Raw genomic sequence first — 13,371 nt, forward strand, 5'->3', positions numbered from 1 at the left:
TGCTCAATAGAATATGCTGAAAGCTCCCTGAAGGTGCAATCAAGCATTCTTCTTAACTAGAAAAGATCTTTATAACGTATTCTAAGGTTAACCCCTAAATAGTTAAACACGAAAATTGAAAAATAAAATAAAATAATTTTTTTATTGTTGCTACTCGTTAGTGAAAGGGCAAATTTAATACCATTCAAGAGGCTTTCTTGTATTTACTCACTCTTCTAATCTAACTTGGTACTAGGTATTCTTCTGAAGCAAAAAATGACAAGGAAAGAACTATTTATTGCTTCAGTTATTCTCTCTTCTGTGGTGATTTATCAATCCATCAATGAAGTTGAAGCCAGAATTCTTGAGCAAGTTTGTCCTTCTTCATGTGGAGATATCCAAAACACAGCTTCCCTTTTCGCCTAAAGGGTGATCCAGTAGGCTGCGGCTATCCGGCCTATGAACTTTCTTGTGTGAACGACAAAACCATCTTGGAATACGATCCAGGAACGTACTATGTCAAGAACATTTCCTATAATGAACTTTCAATCCATCTCATTGATACAAACTTTGCCAATGGAAGCTGCAGCCTTCCATCTGGATCTATAGATTCAGTGGATGAGTTAACCGAAGATTTTCCTTATAGGCCACTAGGGTATCTCTCATATATCAGTTTTGCAAACTGCTCCACAAACATAAGCAACCTAGCTTTTAGAGAATTTCCTTGTTTCAGAAGAAATGGCACTCATGTTTAAGCTATTTACGGAGAAGGCCAATTATTGGCTCATCTTGAGCAAGAAAAATCCTGTTCTCTCATTTCAATGGCTCCTGCAGATTCTGTAGATGTCAAGTTCCCTTCTTATGAAGATGTCATGAAAGTGTTGCAGGCAGGGTTCAACCTTGGATGGTTGGCTGAGCTCCCGTATTGCCCTACATAAGATGCTTCATGTAGAGTAAATAATCCAGGTTAGTGTGCTTAACTTTTGACCGGACTGATTCTGTTTTTTCTCTTTAGTTTCCGCATATTTGCATATGACGCTTAAATGTTCAGGGAGTATTATGTATGGTTCGTATGTGAGCTTCGACTTATTCTGGAACATTCCATTAGGTACAACTTTTATTTCATTGACTGGTTCCCTTGAACTTTAAATAAACTTAAAAATAATGATTTTCTATTGCTTGTGTTTATACCAAAATGAACAGCCAATGAATATCGAACACGTGGCTAAACCAGGGCCAGGCGTGCCTTCGGCACCCCTCTTCGGCAACAAGCCTACCGATCGCAACATTAGGGCAACCTCGCCCCTCGACGCGTGGCAGCCTCACAACTGGCGCCCAGAGTCCCACATCGAAACTCTAGACAAATTGCACACCTCCCAAGGCCTATAAAAGAGGACATCCATCCCAGGCTTGAAGGTAATCAATCAGAACTGACGGCATACTGCCTATTGATCTGTAGTTCAAACTTACTAAAGCATCGGAGAGCCTTCGGCCGGTACCACACCGGTGCCCTAGGATTTACCGTGTGTTTGTTATCTTACAGGTCGCACACCCTACCGAGGACATCAGATACCGAAGAGACTAAATCACTAAGTTGCGCGGGAAAGTACCAAACCATTTTTCCGCGTCAACAGCTTGTGCAGCCCTAATTCTTATTATTAGACATATCTGTGCTCCTTTGGCTATATTTGTGTTCCTCATCCAGAAATATTGTACAACACGAAAGATAGTAGATAATAGGAGATAGTTGTGCTGCACAATGAGCAATCCTTGATTCCCAAAAGGTACTCTTACACTAATGTAGTTGCAATGACAAACAACTTTGAAGATAAACAAGGCCGGCAGGGTGGGCTTGGGTTGGGTCAGTATATAAAGGGCAGCTTCCAGATGGTTGCCTAATTGCTGTCAAAATGCTGGAGAATTCTAGGTTCAGAGGCACAGAATTTGTCAATGAAGTTCAAAAAATTGGTAGAATTCGTCACGCCAATGTTCTTCAGATTGGTGGGATTCTGTTCTGAAGGCTCTAAGCAGGCTCTAGTGTATGAGTACATGCCTAATGGGTCTCTTGCTAAACATTTGTCCTCAAAAGAAGGAAGATTTAAGTCATTTTGGGAAAAGCTGCACGAGTTTGCTCTGGGAATTGCTCGAGGAATCGAGTATCTACACAAGGGAAGTGATGTGTGCATTCTTCATTTAGAGATGAAGCCTCAAAATGTCCTGCTCGACCACAATTTCGTCCCCAAAATATCAAATGCTGGCCTTGCAAACTTTTACCAGGAGGACTGTGATTTTGTTTTTGTTAGTACTTTAAGAGGAACAGCAGGGTGTTGGCGTGACTTGTGGACCATTGACTTTCTGTCCTTACACACCAAAGATTCCTATTATAATTATATTTGATTTACTTTAATTCCTGATTTCTTACTGTAAATAGAAATATGGATTTATTATTTACTTGCCTATTTAGGTTTCGTTGTATTATAAATATGACCTCCTAGAATGAGAATGGTATTCTTTCATAGTTCTCATATTCTAGTATGGTATCAGATTGACGATCTTGGAATTGCTAACTCTAGTTTTCAACCCCCGCCGCCACTATGAGGGTTGATGATTTTTTCAACCCTCATAGAGGTAGCACCATCGACTCCTCCTCTCCTTCTCAACCAACCATACTCGAGTTGAGTGCCCAGGTGGCTCAACTCCTACAAATGCAGACTTTGACCCCGAATCCGATCCTGAATTATGATCCTATTTTGATGACCCCGAACCCGATCTTGAATCAAGATCTTATTTTGATGACCCAGGCCCTTACTACGACGACGACTACGACGACCTCGACCCCGACTCAAAGGCGAACCCGACTGACTCGATAATGACCCTCACCCCGACTCCGATGATGACCCCAACCCGAATTTGTCTATGATTCAGACCCATATCCCGACTTCAACCGACTCAGGCCTCGACTCAAGCTCAAACCCGATCGAATTCCTTCAAAACTGTACCTATGCATCTTCCGCTGCACAGATTGTGACTTCCCGACTAACGACCCAGACACATGGACGAGATTGCGCATATTGTGGTGATCCGAGACACACTCATGAGACTTGTTTTAAATTGTATGGCTTCCCCAACTGGTGGGCTACTCTTAAAGATCGCACACAATGCGATACAACTAGTAATGGTATTAGTTATGGATTCCATACTTCCGATGAGATTGATTCTAGGAGCTGGATAATTGATTTTGGTGTAACTGATCATATGACGTTTGATCCTGATGATTTTCTAAATACTACACAATCTCGACGAACTTGTATTGCTAATGCCAATGAAGTTATTTATCCTGTGACAGGGGCTGACACTGTTGCACTATCATCTTCTCTCTCACTATCTAATACTTTACGTGTTTCATTTTTATCCAATAAATTGTTATTAGTTAGTTAGCTTACTGAACAATTGAATTGTTGTGTATTCATTTACCCGAGTTTTTGTTTACTTCAGGATATTCACACTCAGGAGATTCTCGGCCGTGGTACTAAGAGAAGGGGGCTATATTATGTAGATAACTTCAGTCCTGGCATGGTGTTGAGTCCCAAAAATCCAAGGGCTGGGCCCAGAATTATTCCTAGCCGAGCACAAATATTTAAACCACAAAAGGAGCCCAATTGGGATATAAGAGAACTTATGGGTGCACCTGCACGAGTTATGGACCACACGCCACGCCAAGCAAACACATACGCCCGTCGCGTCAAAAAAATGCACCGGCTCTATATATTCACTCTTACTGACCTATCAAGGGCTACTAGGTCCGGTCATGACTTATTACGGCATAATAGAATTTAAGCACAAGCATGCTAAATAAGCATGTGATGCCAAGCAAAAGGACCGTTATTCTAATGCTAAGCCATACTATAGGCTTAAATGGGCCCAAGCCACGTAAATATCCGAGGCTTGTTGAGAAGGTTGTGGTATGAATGGGTATAAGCACTCACAAGGCCCATTGAGGGATCAAGGAATGGAAGTTTCGGGCCGCTTGAAAGCACTAAAACTCAAGTCCATTTCTTGAGCCCAAGCACATGGGCTAGCATGAGAGAGAGAAAAAAAATATGATCCAATGCCTTAGAAGAATATCTAATGGTATACTTAGAAATCCCCATGTTAGTTAATTTGTCAAAAACGAAACAGGTGAACTACTTCCAGCAACCTGATGAAAACAAACTCACAGGCCGCTGGAAATAAAGTACCAAAGACCCAATACCTTAGGAAAAGCCCAATCCAATGGCTTATAAAATATCTAGCATCATGTTCAGCCCCTGCCTAAAGCAATATGACAGAGTCAACGAGAAGCCATTGTAAAAACCAAAAGAAATTCGTATGTGTAAGAGGAATACTTGTTGGGCAAACGCTCTATCCATTCTCCCTTTCTTCTGCTAGCTCTAATAGGAAAACCAAGGAAGAAAGTAGGTGACGCCTCACCCTTATGGAGAGGTCCAGCTACATAAAACTCTTGGAACCCTAAAGGGCTCATTACCTATGCACCTTGGTTAGAGAAATTTCACCAAATATGATTGAATGGAAATAGGCGAAGAAAAAGTGAGAATGGAATATCGATAAAATTAGGGTTCTAAGTGCCTATAAAATGGAGCTTCTTCTACCCAACAAAACACATCATCTAGAGCTTGACCAACCTTTGTCAAGCGACTGGAAATTTACTCAAGACATCTCATCTTCTACTTATATTATTTTCTCCTTTTCTAAGATAGAACCTTTTCTCTCTATAGGAAGTTCATGCTTTTGTCTCTCTCTCCCTCACTCTCACTCATATTGCTAAATTTGTGAAAGCTTAGCTCCCATGCCACAAGCTCCTCAAGCCAAGTCACTTATCAATTTGTTATGCTCATCTGGTTATTTGTAAAAAGAACCTAAAAGTGTTTTCTAAAGTTTCAGCAAACTTTTCAAAACTCTTTTGGGGAGCCTAGTTCTTGAACTCAGACACTGGGGGAATTTTGTTTGTCTTTCTCTTACAGCAGCCCAAGCCCATTCGTTAGGCTATTGGAACAAAAAGACCCATACACATAGCTAACAGTATGACGCATCCCTTTGATAGCAATCAAAAGCAAATCTGGTTATGGCACCGTCGATTAGGACATCCGTATTTTAGTTATATGAAGTATCTTATACTCGATTTATTCTCTTATTTCAAGGACTCCAACTTCACATGTGATACTTGTATTTTGGCCAAGAGTTACCATGTGCCCTATCCGTTAGTACAAACAAGTGTACTACTTTGTTTACTTTAATTCACTCTGATGTCTGGAGACCGTTACCTAAAACTGCTCTTTCTGGTGTTCGGTGGTTTGTCCCATTTATAAATGATTGTACATAGATAACATGCCTTTATTTGCTGAATAATAAAAACGAAGTGTTTTCCCATTTTCAATCCTTCCACAAACAGATGAAAACTCAGTTTAATACTCAAATCCAGATTCTCCGCTTAGATATGGTGGTGAATTTGTCAATCATGACTTTCAGACTTACTTCCAACAACAAGGAATTATTCGTGAGACAACTTGTCCTCAGACGCCGTAGCAAAATGGTGTTACTTAACGAAAGAATCGACATCTTCTTGAAACTGCCTGAGCACTTCTGATTGGCGCTCATGTTTCTCGCCATCACTGAGATGATGCTATTGTTACTGCAGTTCACCTGATCAATCGCATGCCTTTTGGAGTATTAACCTTTAAAATTCCCTTACAAGTGCTTGCGCAACACAGACATATGCCCTATGTTTTGGTACTCACACATCAAATCTTCGCATGTGTGGCTTTCGTTCATCTCCACAAAAATCAACATAGCAAACTTGATCCATATGCACTTTGTTGTGTTTTTATGGGTTATGCTAATCAGAAAGGATACCGTTGCTATCACCCTCATACCCGACGTACTTATGTCACTTTGGATGCCACCTTTTTGGAATCTGAGCTGTTCTTCCATAGCCCATCATTCAATTCTACGCTTCAGGAGGAGATACGAAGTGAAGAGCAGAATTAGAGCAACTTGGAAAACTAAGAAATTCTCCTCTGCATAGAAATGATTTATCGCCCCAAGAATGGAGTATGAGATTACTCTCTGCTGAAAAGAGATCAATCAACCATTCATAACAATCAATCGCCTAACCCACCTGATCCCTGCGAAGATATTTCTGATCCGAGTCTCATACCTACAAATATTACAGAACAACAAGATGAAGACCCCCTCATCTAACTCAACATTACTAACAAACCAATCTCCTAAGAATATCCTTGAGGTAACTACTCGTACTACACTTGTGAATTTAGATGATAAATCTATTAGATACCAATTACCTTTCAGGCTGAATCATGGAAAGCCACCAAATTGTTATTCACCTGATATTAGCAAGACTTAAAAGTATCTAATTGTGAATCATATATCCACTGAGAAGCTATCTGAACCACTTAAGGCCTTTGTGCATCAGTTGTCTACTATTCGTATCCTAACCAAGGTTGTTGAAGCGTTTAGGAAGAGATGAAATGTCTTGAGAAGAATTAGACTTGAACACTGAAAACTTTACCACAAGGAAAAAGGATTGTGGGAGGTAAATGGATGTTTACCATAAAACACAACAATGATATATCTATTGAGCAATACAAGGCAAGACTTGTGACGAAAGGGTACACACAGACTTATGGCGTAGATTATAAAGAAACATTTGCCCCAGTTGCAAAATTGAACACAATGAAAGTCTTCTTGTCAATTGCAGCTAATTTGGACTAGCTACTATACCAATTTGATGTAAAAAATGTCTTCCTATATGGAGAACTCACGGATGAGGTATATATGTACATTCCTCCTAAATATAATAATACTCAGACTGGAACAGTATTCAAATTACGAAAGACGTTGTATGGACTGAAACAGTCACTACATGCATGGTTTGGACGGTTCACCATGACAATGAAGAACAATGGTTTCCGATAGAGTAACTCAGATCATACTTTGTTCTTGAAACATCAAAAAGGGAAGGTAACAACTTTAATAATCTGTGCTGACGACATGATTATTACTGGGAATGATAAACATGAAATATCTCAGCTACAAGACTATTTGGCTACTTAATTTGAGATGAAGAATCTAGGTGGACTTAAATATTTCTTGGGAATTGAGGTGGCCCGATCACAACAAGACATATTTCTCTCTTAAAGGAAATATATCTTGGACTTATTGACAGACACAGGAATGCTAGATTGCAAACTTGTAGACACTCATATTGTTCAGAATCATCATCTTGGAGAATACCTAGATCAAGTTTCAACTAACAAAGAAAGATACCAAATGCTAGTAGGAAGATTGATCTTCTTGTCTCATACTAGGCCAGACATTGCTTATGTAATGAGCGTCGTCAGTCAATTTATGCATTCTTCGAGTGAAGACCACATGAATGAAGTTATTCGGATACTTAGATATTTGAAGTCTGCACCTGGAAAAGGACTTATGTTCTCAAAACATGGTCATCTGAATATTGATGGTTACACAAATGCAGATTGGGCAGAAAATATAACAGATAGAAAATCCACATCCGGTTACTTCACATTCGTGAGAGATAATTTGGTTACATTGAGAAGCAAGAAACATAAGGTGGTCGCCTTATCCAGTGCAGAAGCCGAGTTCAGAGGTATGACCAAAGGAATTTGCGAACACATTTGGTTAAAAATGTTGCTTACTGAACTTGGGTATAGACCAACATCTGTAATGAATCTCTTTTGTGACAACAAGGCTGCAATAGTTATTGCACAGAATCCAGTTCAACATGATCGCACCAAACATGTTGAGGTAGATCGACACTATATCAAACAGAAGCTTGAAACTAAAGTGATTCAGTTTTCTTTCGTAAAGTCCAAGGATCAGTTGGCGGATATGTTGACAAAAGCAATTTCTAGTAAAGCGTTCCACAATTCACTGGACCAGTTGGGCATTGGCAACATCTATGCACCAACGTGATGGGGAGTGTTGGCGTGACATGTGGACCATTGACTTTCTTTCCTTACACACCAAGGATTCCTATTATAATTATATTTGATTTACTTTAATTCCTGATTTCCTATTGTAAATAGAAATATGAATTTATTATTTACTTGCCCATTCAGATTTCGTTGTATTATAAATATGACCCTCAACAAAAAGAAGAATATACAGAAAATTCCCACAAACAAATATTCTCTCATAATTCTCATATTTTAGCACAGGGTACATAGCTCCTGAACTGAATTCTAGGAATGTTAGAGTTGTTTCGAGCAAATCTGATGTTTATAGTTTTGGGATGTTGATGTTGGGAATGTCAGGAGGAAGAATGGATTTCAACGCAAAGGCAAGCAGCTCAACTAGAGGGAACCTTCCATTGTAGATTTATGACCATATAACTAAGGGAGAAGACCTGAAAATTGATGATATGACTGAGGGCTGAGGCTGAAAGAAAGTTATGCGTACTTAGTAGGGTTATTATGCATTCAAGCCGTGGCATCTGATCGTCTCTCGATGACTAAAGTTGTGGAGATGTTGGAAAGGAAGCATTGGCAACCTGAAAATGCCTCATAATCCTTTCTTATCCTCTCCACAAGACATGCCTATAAAAGAGGATAATCCTTCTCAGTTTCTGATTTCTGAATCAATGGAGAAAGGTAGCAAGCTAGCTAGCACAAATATAAATAAAAGAAAGTTGGATCATATAGCAGGTGATATGCCAGCCATTAGTAATAGTGATGATGTTTTCAACAAGGCTAAAAGTTACTTTTGGTTCCTGTAATTTGACACTTCAACCACATTTGACCATGTAGTTTCATATTTGTAGCAATTCATGGACAAGTTAGTATTTCTGTCTATTTCTTTGACAATACAAGGAGCAATCTCGTCAACCCAAAATCCTTTAGTATAAAAGCTCGTCTGAAACTCCCATAATTTCATATTATGAAATTGATCATTTGGGTTTAGAGTTCTTCAAAAATTGAGATTAGTGGTTGAATTTCGAGCCCCAATATAAAATGGGGAGAATTTCAGACAAGCTTTTACACTCAAGGTTTTTGGGTTAACGAAATTGCTCTTTGCATCATTAAAGAAATTGATAAGAATACTAACATGTCCTTGAATTGCTACAAATACATAATTACAATGGCAAAATTTACAAAATTAAAACTACATAGTCAAAAGTGGTTGAAATGTCAAACTACAGAAACCAAAAGTGACTTTTGGCATTTCAACAAATATTAGTGATACCTGATGCTCTTCATGTAAATTCTGACAAGTGTTGGGCCTAGATATGTTTGTTTTAGCCCGATGGGCTAAGTGTCTGCATTGCTTGTTTTGGCTTCCTGCCCCTATTTCAAGTTCAACCAAATGGGGAAAAAAGAGAAGCTACAGGCCCTTGGTTGTATTCACGGGGGCTTTTAAGGGTCGTACAAATTACACTGAAGGGATTGAATCCAGTCCAACAACTCTGCATTGGATGGAACTGTTATTAAGAACCCTCTTGTTATCATTCTAACCTCCCTTGTACTTTCACACCTTAATGCAATGAGATGAAAAAAATGCGATGAGAATGTTTATATACTATAAATTATATCTGGGAACAAGATAAATTTACCGTAAATCATAATATATATTTGTATTATTCCTATACAACTCACGTTGTTGTACTGATCATCATGAGTCACTGGCGTTTGTTAATATTATATATTATATGAATACAGGATTTGTATGAAGGTCGGGAACAATGGTTGATTCTTTGCCAATTATGTATAAGATACTTTTTTCTGTTTTTGGAAGAGACAAAAATTCGCTTCTGTCTATCAATTCTTGTTGCCCTAGATGGATTATCATTTGATGAACAGCCTTACAACCCTTTAGCATAACAACTAGCATAATCTTTTGGCCAAAACATGAACTTCATGCTTCCTTTAAGTAATTAAAGATTGAAATCAGATAAGATAAAGTACCAAAGTGCAGAAAAAGAAAGGCATGGAAAATCCATGCTGCCAAGCTTTCACAAAAATCAGATTCTGACTTTGAATCAGCATCTAGCTAGCTAGAAGAGCCAAGACACACCAAAACCCAAAAAGGAAAAAGAAAATTAAAGAGGAAGGAAACTAAAGTCATTCTTTTCTTTCTTCCATTAATTCATGACAAAGCAAATAAATACATGATAGGTGTAAGTGATGCATGCCCAGCAGCATTACAAACAAACTAAAAACCAAACTAAACAAACTAGCTACCTCGTATGCATCCCTTACATCCCATGTTCCATAACATATTAAACATGCAAAAACGAAGACAAAAACAAAAACAAAAGGACAACTAAGAGCAAAGACCAAGGTTAAGTAATAAAAGAAAATTTTTAAAAGACCTATGTTGTTGTTAAGGTAAATTCGGACCGCTACCCTCAATTCCCCGCAATGCAATAATGCCGCTCTCCCGACTCTGCTCCTTGTGGTGTGGGCTAGAAATTCAGGAGAGCGCAATTGCAAAGCCTTGTTTGGTGTGTTGCTTTGACATCACTTTTCACCCGTATTTACAACAGAGCCCTTGTACGCCGCGCTGCTGCGTCCGCCAACCACCACCACCACCCAAGTAGACAGAGCTCCACCGGTGGCTGGCGGTCATGGTCGTCGATGTTGCTTAGAAAAATGATCAATGATAGAGCTATAATTGAGGTGAAAAAATGGTTAGTGCTGGGTAGGTAGCGAGAAAGGAGGACTAGAAAGAGTATGATGAGTATAGAGCTGAGGGGACATGATGGGTCATATATAAAGACGAGATTGTAGCTTTTGGTTGAACATGAGTGCCCCATTTTAGTTTTTTATTTTTTGATATATATATATATATATATTTATATTTAGTAAAAGTGAAGTTGAAATTCTTGGTCCAAGCTGCTTAAGGGCATGTTTGTGGGAAATGCAAATAACTCCACTAACTCGGTTTCCAAGGCTCTTGGAATTTTCATATTATTCTCATATGGAGGAGAGAAGGAAAAAAGAAGAGTAGAGAAAAGAAAAGAAAAGTGGAATTGGATGGGGTTTATTTGTCTCTGTGTGTGTGTGAACGTGGCTTGTTTGCGGCATACGAAGTTGGTGGGTGGAGGGTGAAGGGTGTTGCAATTTTCCCACTAAATAAGCTCCTCATCATCCTCAACAAGAGTCAAGCTGAAGACAAAAGTTTTGAATGGGCAGCTTTTTAGATTTATTACCTTATAATTGTTTGTTTAGGGTTGGGAAGATGCAGTGCAGTCGGGAAGAAGTAGAGTGAGTGGGTCATTTGATAATTTCATTTACATGGAAGCCTGTGCATGCATGGATGATGGAACTTCGAAGCAGACAAATGGGCCGAATTTCAGCTGATGGATATGATTGAGCAATAAAACACTGTTTTCTTTTAAAATCTATCACCATTCACCATTCACCACAAAAACATCAACTTAAATCTTTAATTATATATACAGCGAGATTTATAATGATGGAAGAATATAATAAATCAGTAATGCATTCAAACTTTTTGGTCATCCATTGCTATGTGCCACTGCCATGCTTCAAACTTTCAAGCCAAATCATTATATTGCAGAGGTTTGCAATCATCTCCACCTTTTCAAAGTTCAAATTCAAACAATCCTCCGGGAAAAACTTGGGCTGCTTCGGGTAACAAGTTATCAAATATTTTATGATATTAAAAATAAATAAAAATTATGATAATTTGTCAAATGCGGTGGGGATGGCCAAGGCCAACCTTTGTGGTTTGAAAAAAAATACTTGCGCATGGTAGGGAGGGATGTTACAGAAGCACCACTAGTGAATCAGTGATGGAGACAGCGACTCCCACCAACCTGTGCGGGATTGGTTTAGTTCCGTATCATCACCATCATCATCCATTTATTTCCAAATATAATTAAATAAAAAATAATAATAGAGTAGCAAAAGTGAAAGAAAGAGAATCTCACACCGCTGACTTATGCTTCGTCTTTATAGCTTTTGCTTTTTTCATGTCATGGAATGGACGTATCCATGGCAAAGTGATTTGTGTCATTTTACTTTGTCTGTTGTTGGTTTACTTACCCACAAAACCAACCTAAACCCTCTATCAAAACTCCTTTGATATTGCCTGAACAGCCTTGTGATCTTTGATCCAACGACTTGTTGTTTATCAGTCAGTACTCCGTATGATGATTGATGAGAGAGATGAATCTGTTCAAAGTTGACGCTGGGATGGAGCCATGATAGAGATAATAAATGGGACCCATCATGCATTAGGTTAGGGAGGGCCCCAGCAGCTCCTGGAATCCGAGGACTAGCATTTTCCATGATCATCGTTTATTTACTAATTAATTTAACTCTTCTTAAGCAGCAAGCAAGCACAATATTTTACGTCTCCATTACGTCATTTTTGCATCAACTTACTTGATAATGTTGAGAGTGAGTTTTCCGAGTCCGAACCCGCCAGCCAGCCAGCCAGCCAGCCAGCCAGAACAGGAGAGAAAGAGAGAGCAACATCCAGAAGTAAGTGAAGAAAAATACAATCATTGGATACTCGAGATACATAGATATCTGATAAAGCGCCATGTGTTCCATGACTGTCCAGTGATTGGTGGACAGGAAGCGGCGCGTGAGGCCTCGATAATAGTCCATCTCACCTAAGCTCAGCTAGCAACAAAGCGTGGGTCCCATTCCCACACACACAGCGCCCCAGCCCCGATCCATTTTGATTCAAAGTGAGTGTTATACGGCGCCCCATTGGACCAAAAAGTAGCGTCCAACCGAGCCAACACGCACGCTTCCGCATTGGATCCCGCGTAGTAGGCTCGTGGAATACACCCACCCACCCCTAGTTAGTAAACAGTTACTTGTTACTTTTATTTTATTTTTTACTGTGTCACTGTGTGTGGTTAATGGAGTACAACAGGATGGAGTGGAGTGAAGATGTAAATTTGTTGCTTTTTTGGAGATTCGGGATAAAGTCCGTCTCCCTTTCTCTTGCAAGTTGCATCATCAGATTCATATCATATCATATACTGTTTCTGTTACAGAGACCTTGGTGGAAAGGAAAGATGACAACGACTGGGCCTTCAACTTGAGCAGTTACAGGCCCACTTCAAGTGGGAACTTGGTAATTGCATTCAAGCCCGGTTTGCGTAGTGGGCTTTTTGAACTTCAGTCCAAGAGAATAAGAATTCTAGAACTTGTTCAATCAAACCCATGAACACATGGAGTGTCCAGAGTCAATGCATGTGACGAGGTGAGAGAAACAACTCTCTCATTGATTTTCGTTGAATAAAACAAAACTTTATATCACGTAATGTGATCTGCTTTTGTCGTGTCTCGTGCTGGATGGATCAGGATCAGA

General features: G+C 39.3%; 2 pseudogenes; both read left to right on the forward strand.

Annotated features, from left to right (window-relative positions):
- The first annotated feature begins 25 nt into the window (after positions 1 to 25).
- Positions 26 to 917, forward strand: LOC148919755 (LEAF RUST 10 DISEASE-RESISTANCE LOCUS RECEPTOR-LIKE PROTEIN KINASE-like 1.2; annotated as a pseudogene).
- Positions 918 to 1,965: 1,048 nt separating this feature from the next.
- On the forward strand, positions 1,966 to 8,395 carry LOC148919756 (rust resistance kinase Lr10 pseudogene; annotated as a pseudogene).
- Positions 8,396 to 13,371: the final 4,976 nt, after the last annotated feature.

Source organism: Prunus mume, linkage group LG2 (genome assembly GCF_029339155.1).
Source record: "Prunus mume cultivar Tortuosa linkage group LG2, ASM2933915v1, whole genome shotgun sequence".
Lineage (NCBI taxonomy): Eukaryota > Viridiplantae > Streptophyta > Magnoliopsida > Rosales > Rosaceae > Prunus > Prunus mume.